Source organism: Peromyscus leucopus, chromosome 1 (genome assembly GCF_004664715.2).
Source record: "Peromyscus leucopus breed LL Stock chromosome 1, UCI_PerLeu_2.1, whole genome shotgun sequence".
NCBI lineage: Eukaryota > Metazoa > Chordata > Mammalia > Rodentia > Cricetidae > Peromyscus > Peromyscus leucopus.
Genome location: NC_051063.1, coordinates 191,985,976 through 191,994,784, shown reverse-complemented (window position 1 = coordinate 191,994,784; position 8,809 = coordinate 191,985,976).

The window sequence follows — 8,809 nt, the reverse complement described above, 5'->3', positions numbered from 1 at the left end:
GAGGAGTTGGTGAGGTAAGAGGTGGCTATGTCTCACTCCTTTTGTCTCTCTGATCTTTCAGCATTTACCCTGATATCTAGCTCTGGGTTTTTATTATTAAGATATATTAAAATTTTCACTACACTTGTCTCTTCAACTTTCTACCTAGAATTCTCCATCACTGCCCACTGATAGACAGAGAAACTGTAATGCATCTTTGGGGCCCTCTTTTGTTTGGGCAATCCAGAGTCACTGCATTCCACAGACCTTCCAACTTACACACATACACAGATAGAATCACTGGCTGTTACAATACACCTTCTCCTGATGGCCTTGGTATCTAGGGTCACAACTCCTACATCTCCTACATTATTTTATTAAATTACAAGGAGAAAGCAAAAGGATAGTGAAACCAAAATCCTAGAAGTTGCAAGGAAATTTGACATGAAAGAAAAATCTTACATTTTAAATTAGATCCAAGAGTGAGAGAAACATTGAGAAAGCTCGGAATTTCAGAGAAATCATCATCAGCCTTCAGCAAGAACCCAAAAGGACATAGACAGGAAATAGAACAAGAGTACATGTTTAGTTCCATCCTGCAGATCTGGGTTTAGAATGCTCCTGATTACCAGCTCTCTTGCTTCAGAAAAAAAAGTGTAAGAGGAAATGTGTTGAGAAATAAAGATATTTTTATCTTTTTGTTGCTTTGTTTTGTTTTTAAAGAAAAAAATCCTCAGAAAAATGGGCTGCTGATCTAAGAAAATTAGCCCAAATAGTTTTCTTGCAGAATTGTTAAATTTCTGATAGGCATTTTGAAAGCATTCACCTCTCTTATCTGTATGTCTTGGTTCCTCTTGTTTTTTTCTGTTTCTGGCATGAAGACTAGACAATGCAGTGCTTCTAGGGTTCCTCTGTCAATAGGAATACCTAAGCCTTCTTATTGTACTGCATGCAATAGTCCTTCCTCCTCATTTACCTTTATTTAACAACAGTCTGTTGCACATAGTAAAATTACTGAGCTTCCTGGGACAATAGATTCTCTATCAGAAGGCTCAGTCCTTCTTACGCCATCTTTTCTGTGTATAAAATGCCCAAAGATTGCTTTCCATGATGATTCTTAATCCACTTGACAATCAAAATTCACAATCACAGTGGAAGTACAATCTTCTTTCCCCTTTATCCAATGAATATAGAGACATGATCAATCTGGCATTCTACTTGACCATCCAGAATATTCCCACACACTAACTCCCTTCCTCATACTTGACCCTTCTCATAAAATTTCCAAACTCTGCAACTCTGGGATATTCTTCTGACTAATCTTTAAAACTGTGGAACAGTGAAAGACAGCCTGTAAAATTCATAGGTATATAATTTGAATAAATTAATGCTTTAACTTAAAAAGCCAATCTAGTGTAAATTTTCATTAAGTCCTGTGCATTTGCTGACATACCTTTCTTTCTGTTCCTTTCAGATTCCTTAGTCTGTGTGCCACAATAGCTGTGGGCCTGGATTCAAGAAATTCATTCAGGAATGTAGGAATATCTGCTTCTATGACTGCACTCCTGCTCCTGAAAATGAGTTTTCTAATGAGACAGATAAAAAAATAAATGTGGATCTTACAGAAATCCTTCCAACTCTTCACAGGATTCTGTGGTATCTAAGATATTCGAAAAGATCTGCAGGAGCAGAGATATAAAACTTTTCTTTCATTCATTGAGAAATTTAAATAACAGATTTACTAATATCTCCTCTTTAAGTACCCCATGCTGGACATTCAAGTTTGTAAGTGATTGATACTGCTCATCCATTTATGATATTAATGCTACCAAGAATAAACCACATATCTCTATCACTAACTGGATTTCATCTTACCCAGTAATTTAACACAACATACTTACAACCATTTTAGTGACATTTAGGATCACTTAAGTCTTGGAGCTCTTGTATTCTTCTAATAATTCTTCACATAATAGTGTTTTATTCACATCATGTGATTTAGAAATTGTTTTTAATTTCCCCAAATTGTATGTCTGTCTGTCGCTGCCTCTGTCTCCATCTCCCTCTCACCATGTCTGTGTATTTCTTTCAAGCATAATCAAAAATTATTTTTTTCTGAATGAGTGGACACTCTTTGCGACTATACTGCTTCATATGAATACAATAGACATTTTACTAAATAATAACCTCAAAAAATATGCGCAGCCTGCAATGTAGAGGAATCCAATGACCTAAGCTGTGGAATTGCTGAAACAATCTTCATTTAGACAAGTAAATCATGAATATATTCAGAACATCTTACATTTTGAAGAAAAAACTTACAACTACTATTTTCATAAATATTACTAAAATTGAATTTATAGTTGTATAATTTCTGAAAATATTAAAATAATACATTATTAATAACTTTAGAATTTCATACTATGTATATTGATCATATTGATCTCTCCAAATTCTCCCAGATATTCTTCCACCTTCAAACTGATTTGCTCTCTCTTTTATTTTTAAAACCACTGAGTGCAAACAGTATTGCATCTATAATTTTGGCTGTGGGACCTTTTTAGAGCATATTGACCCTACCATGGGATGCACACTGTCCCTCTCTCCAAGCCTCTGTAGCATATCAGTAGCTCTTCTGTGCACATCCAAGTCTCTTTACAAGGTCTGGCATTAGCATACATGAGTGTTGTACATGTTGTAACACCTGGTGTGACCATGTATATGAAACCATTCTACTGTATGGAAAACAGCACTTGTACTCAATCTCTGCCTGTGGTTCTTATATTTTTTCTGCTCCATCTTACATGAATCCTTACTTTTCTGTATACTATTTTTGCATATTTGACATATTAGGTTCATAAATATGTTTCTTGTACACACAGTTGGAGTACCTCCCTCATTCCCATCCTGGATGGTTCCAGCTTAAGTACTATACTAAAAAACAATATGTATCTTACCAGAGAAAATCATGCATCAGTATTAAACACTTCATAACTGAAAGTAGTACTGAATGAATTTTGCATACTAAGCTAAGCTTATCTTATCAGAGAAAAGTTGATACTACAGAAAAAAACTATAACTCTTGTGTTGTGTGCCTTTAGTAAGTGGAAATGCAGTTTTGTACTTGAAGACTTTATTATAAAGTAGAAAACAAGTAGTAAAATTCACCTCCAAAATAAAACAGATGAAATAACCAGAGAGTGAATGAAAAGTAACAAAGTATACTTTAAGATCATGCTCACTAAAGTGCTAAGATAACAAAGGAAACAAGAAATAAATGACCACGTAAACTTGAATAAATTTAACAATAAATTAGTATAGCTTATCTACAAAATAAAATAAAGAATGTCTAGGGAAATGGATGGTTTTTCAGGACTCAAAATTTTAACGTTATTAAAATATTTCATAGATGAATCTATGTGCACATTATTTTTTCAAATATTTCTTTTGTTTTTGAGATTATAATATTATCATATCATTAACCCTTTTGCTTTCCTCTTTAAGGACACATCCAGATGCTCATCATTGCTCTCTTTCAAATTCATGGTCTTTCTTCAAATTCAAGATGAAAATCACAAATTTTCTGCAGGTGGAGTATTAAAATACATTTTTGAAAACCTAAAAAGTAGTTATGTATCTATGTGAAACTTAAATGACCCCACTCCCCACATTTCAATAGCTTCTCCAGTGAACTTTTATTATTTTTGTTTGTATTTTTGTTAATCATTTGTTTCTTTTCAATACATCCCAACTACAGTTTCCTACATCCAAATAATTATTTCCCCTCCCTCACCTCCTCCCATTTTCTATCCCCCTACGCACCCTCTCCTCTGATCCCCTCCTGCTCTGTTTCCCTTCAGAGAAGAGCAGGCCTCCCAGGAGTATCAACCAAAGAGAGCATAACAAGCTATAATAAGACCAGGAATAATCCCTCATCTCAAGTCTATGAGAAGCAACCCAGTGTGTGAAAAAGAGTCCCAAAAGCAGGCGAAAGAGTTAGAGACACCCCACTCCCACCATTAGGAGTTCCACAAAAACACCAAGGTAACAACCGTAACATATATACAGAGGACCTAGTGCAGACCCGTGTAGGCCCTGTGATTGTTGATTTAGACTCTGTGAGCTCCTATGAACCCTGCTTGTTTGATATCTGTGGGCTGTGTTCCCCTGGTGTTCTTGACCACTCTGGCTCCCACAATTCTTCCTCCCTTTCTTCCCATGGAGTTCCCTGAGTGCCAAGGGGTGGGACCCGATTGAGAACTTCAAACCCTTTGGGTTCTTTCTTTGCCTAATAATTGTCAGTCGGTCTCTGCATCTTCTCCCATCAGCTGTCTATGGAAGCTTCTCAAGACAATTGGGCTAGGCACCAATCTATGAGTATAGTTGACTGTCATTATGAATCATTTTATTGATTTTTTTCTACCTAGTCAAATCTTCAAAAATGTAATAATTGTTATTCACTGAAGCTCTTTTAATGAGTGAACAAAAATTGACAACATGGAGCAATTTATTAAAAATAATTAAATTGTGACCAATATCTGAGAAAAAATGTTTTAGGGAGTGAATTTCTTAGAACACTCTGCGTGTTTTGTAATATCCATATAAGCAATAGAAAATGTAGATTTATTTTACATGGAATTCATATCTGAACTCAAGGAGGTTCATGCACTGCAATTTAATAACATAATGACTTCTAAAATAGAAAAAAAACAGTATCAGGAAAAGCAGAGGATATGTAGAAGTAAAAAGAAAACAGTATTAGGCTTGTTTGGTTTTTATCACGATAAAGAAGATGGACTGTATGAGGAGACACTGTCAGTGGGTAGCAACTGTGAAATGCAGCCATTTGCCTTTAGGGGTGTGGTGATAAAGAGGCTGCCCATGCTTCAGGATTGGTCCCATTCCCATGAGAGTACTGGCAGCAGTCAGTCAACTCAGTGAGTTTCAAACTGTGAGAACATGTGGTTGAGAACACAAGGGAAAAGTGAGAGCAGGGGAAGAATTAGAGAGAGGGATTAGGAGATGGCTTGGATCCACACATTTTAGCACATATAAATATTAAATAAAATCTCTAATAAAGCAGATGAATCTGAAATGAGGAAATATAGTGTTTGTTTGTGACTTAAACAACGCAGGAAAATGGACTTAGAGTCCAATGAGCTAAGAAATATCTTAGGAGAAAAGGGTCCACATTCGTTTTTTACCAGATGTGGGTATGTGTGAAGTGTCCAGAAAGAAGCGATGGGAAAACAGAAGAATCACTGTCTCCAGAAAGCTGGGAGGTTTCGGGCCTATAAAAACTCCTTATGGATGCCATTCATCATCGTAGCACTGTTCTTCTCTGCACTCCTAGCTGTGGCTCTTGGAATCTTTGTGAATAAACAAAGACACTTATTGTCAAGGATAATCATCAGACCCTCAGTTACACCAAGCTCATCACAATCACTCTGTTTCCTCTGTTCCTTACTGCTCCTTTGGCAGTCAAAAATAGCCACCTGTATCCTGCAGCAAACTGCATTTGCAAATTTGTTCACTGTGACTCTTGCCACTGTGATTACTGCCAAAGATATTACTGTGGTTATTGCCTTCAGGGTCACATTTCCAGTGTGAATTGTAGGGTAGTTAAAGCTATCAAGGGCCCTGAAATACAGCATTTATATCCATACCCAGAGCCAAATTGTTCTCTGTGGAATCTGGCTTGGAACACGTCTTCTCTTTATTGACAAAGATGCTCACAGTGAACATGATGACATCATCATTGTGTGTCACGTGGCCTCAGCTCTTGCTTTCCACTGAGGTCCAGGATACCTCTATTCCTTTGCACTTGAGAGTTATATCTTGGCCCCCTCCAGAAATATGTCTAACAATTTTAATGAAGAGAAGTTACTGCCATTCAGAATGTGGCTTCGCTCTATATCTGCAGCACATTCCTCCCTGTCTCCCACAGTATCATGGTGAATGCCATGGTTGCCATAAAACTGTACTCCATCATGGCTTCCTGTGCAGGAACTCCAGGCTTCATCATCATTCTACACTCTCAGTATTCTAAATCTTTAAAAACATCCCCTTAAATTGGGGACTATGAGCTCTCACTCAGGCGATACAACAACTATCATAGCAAAATCCAATCACATCTGTCCTGCCACAAGCATATAGGTCCAGTATTGAGTCAATCTAAGCTGTACTTGGACCGCCCATTGCCCTTATATTATAGTACTACATGTAAAGTTTTTGTTAGCCTCCATTCCATATACATCTGACCTACAATTTTTCATTTCATTTTAAGAACTGCTTTCAGAGAATCTGAGACTTTTGTATTCTGTGTGGTATAAAATGGATGAGCTTTACAGGAGGAAATACTTCATTCAGGACATAAGAGTAATCATCAGTCCTTGAGAAAGAGCATTAGAGAGCAATAATGCATTGTATCACAGACAACAGGAATTGTGACTTACAGGGGAAAATATTTCCTATTAAAACTAGGAGAGGAGTTGAAGAGATGATTTGTGGTTAATAGCACCTGTTACTATTTTAGAGGACCAGAGTTTAATTACCAACACCCACATAGCAGCTCACAATACATTGTAATTTGAGTTTCAGAGCATCCTACAGGTCTCTTAATTTACTATGGCTTCAGCAAGCATGTGGTTCACAGACAAACATGAAGACAATAAAAAATAAATATTAAAAAATAAAACTTGGTGGGATGGTCTGTATGTCAGATTGCTCTGATTGGTCAATAAATAAAACACTGATTGGCCAGTGGCCAGGAAGGAAGTATAGGAGGGACTAACAGAGAGGAGAATGGAGAGAACAGGAAGGCAGAGGGAGACACTGCCAGCCTCCATGACAAGCAGCATGTAAAGATGCTGGTAAGCCATGAGCCACATGGCAAGGTATAGATTTATAGAAATGAATTAATTTAAGATGTAAGAACTAGATAGCTAGAAGCCTGAGCCATTAGGCCAAACAGTTTAAACAATATAAGTCTCTGTATTTACTTGGTTGGATCTGAGCGGCTGTGGGACTGACGGGTGACAGAGATTTGTCCTAACTGTGGGTCAGGCAGGAAAACTCTAGCTACACCTTGGAGGTCAATTTCATTAAGAGAAAGATTAATTAAGAACAAAATCCTTCCTAGACAAAATGACAAGGGTACTATGTGGGTTTGTATAGGACAAATTAGTGACTTAATAGTTTGTTTCCTTTTAAAATATTTTATTTTTATTAATATGTTGTATCTTTCATGTTTATCTAATTCACTTACATTTATGCATGATCATACTTTTCTAAGTTAAAAATTACATTACAATACTTCATCAATGCCCTCCCATAGAAAGGACAATGTGATGAGTTTCAGGTAAGACAGGGGCTTTGATATCCTTTTAAGCATTAGTGGTATTAACTCCTCACTACAATCTTTTCTCTATGATTTATGTTTTGACATCAGCAATGGAAGAAGTACATACTATCTAGAGATATAAATTATGATTTCCAGAATCACAGCACTGGTGACTTCTCTGATTCACAGAGAGAGCCACAGTGAGTGCAGTCTAATACTTTAGCCTGGATATGTGGCTTCTTAAAATGACCAGTGTTTTTAAGGAGCAGGCCTATGATAAAATATTTCTGTCAAGAAGAGAAAAAGGTTATTTTAATTGATTTTTGGTGAAAATTTGAGAATCCCATGGTGAGAAATTTCATTCTTCTTCTTCTTCTTCTTCTTCTTCTTCTTCTTCTTCTTCTTCTTCTTCTTCTTCTTCTCCTCCTCCTCCTCCTCCTCCTCCTCCTCCTCCTCCTCCTCCTCCTCCTCCTCCTCCTCCTCTTCCTCCTCCTCCTCCTCCTTCTTCATTTCCCTGTCATGATTGGACACCGGACAACCTGGGAATTGAACCTGATTCCTCTGAAACATCAGTTATTGCTCTGAACCACTGAGCCATTTGTCTCCTCTCTGAGAAATTTCATATTGTTTTCAGGTCTGCATCCCAGTATTGTCTGAGTCTTTACTCTAGATGAAAACTTTATATTACTCTTCTAAGTTATGAATTGAAAGATATGACAGTTAGTATAGAAGTAACTTGCTCTGTGCCAATGCTGAAGAGAGAAGAAAATTGAAGTCAGTATTAGAAAGTTTCATGTTATAGTCAGGACTTGATACTGTGTGCCAAAGTTGATATCATCTATTAATTTACTACATTTTAGACATATTTCAGCACAGCACAATTTGGCAAAAAGTTTTCTGGTGATAAATAACTCAATCCATTTGCGTAATGGAAACTTCGTAAAGTACAATTGACATCTTCTATAACTATGTGTTCTGTAGATTGACTACATGTAAACACTTTCCATAAAAATATATTTGGTAGGTGTAAAGACTCAAAACACGTGTCTAGGGGAGAATAGGGTGTAGTTCCAGTCTCACAGATAGCAAAAAGGTTACCAGGCTATTAGACAGTCCACTACCAGCTTTCTAGGTGGAAATTAGATTCTACATCTCTGCCTTTGAAAGGAAAACCTAGTGAGCTTAACATTCCTAGCTCCCCTGGTGTCTGTGAGGACAAGAAGCTCTATGCCTTCCATAGTGAAGAAGCTCATAATGTAAACAAGAATCTTGATTTCTGCACTGAAATTAAGTGGCACATTTGGAACTGAGGAATTCAGTAGGGTCATTGATGTTCCAATGCGAGAAATAACTGACTGTGTTGTGTGTGGACATGAAATTGGTGTGCATATATTGACATATTATAAAATGAAATCCTGAGACTCATAGACTCATTATGTCAGAAATACATACACTGGTTAACTTTGGCTTTGGCAAGTATAACAATCT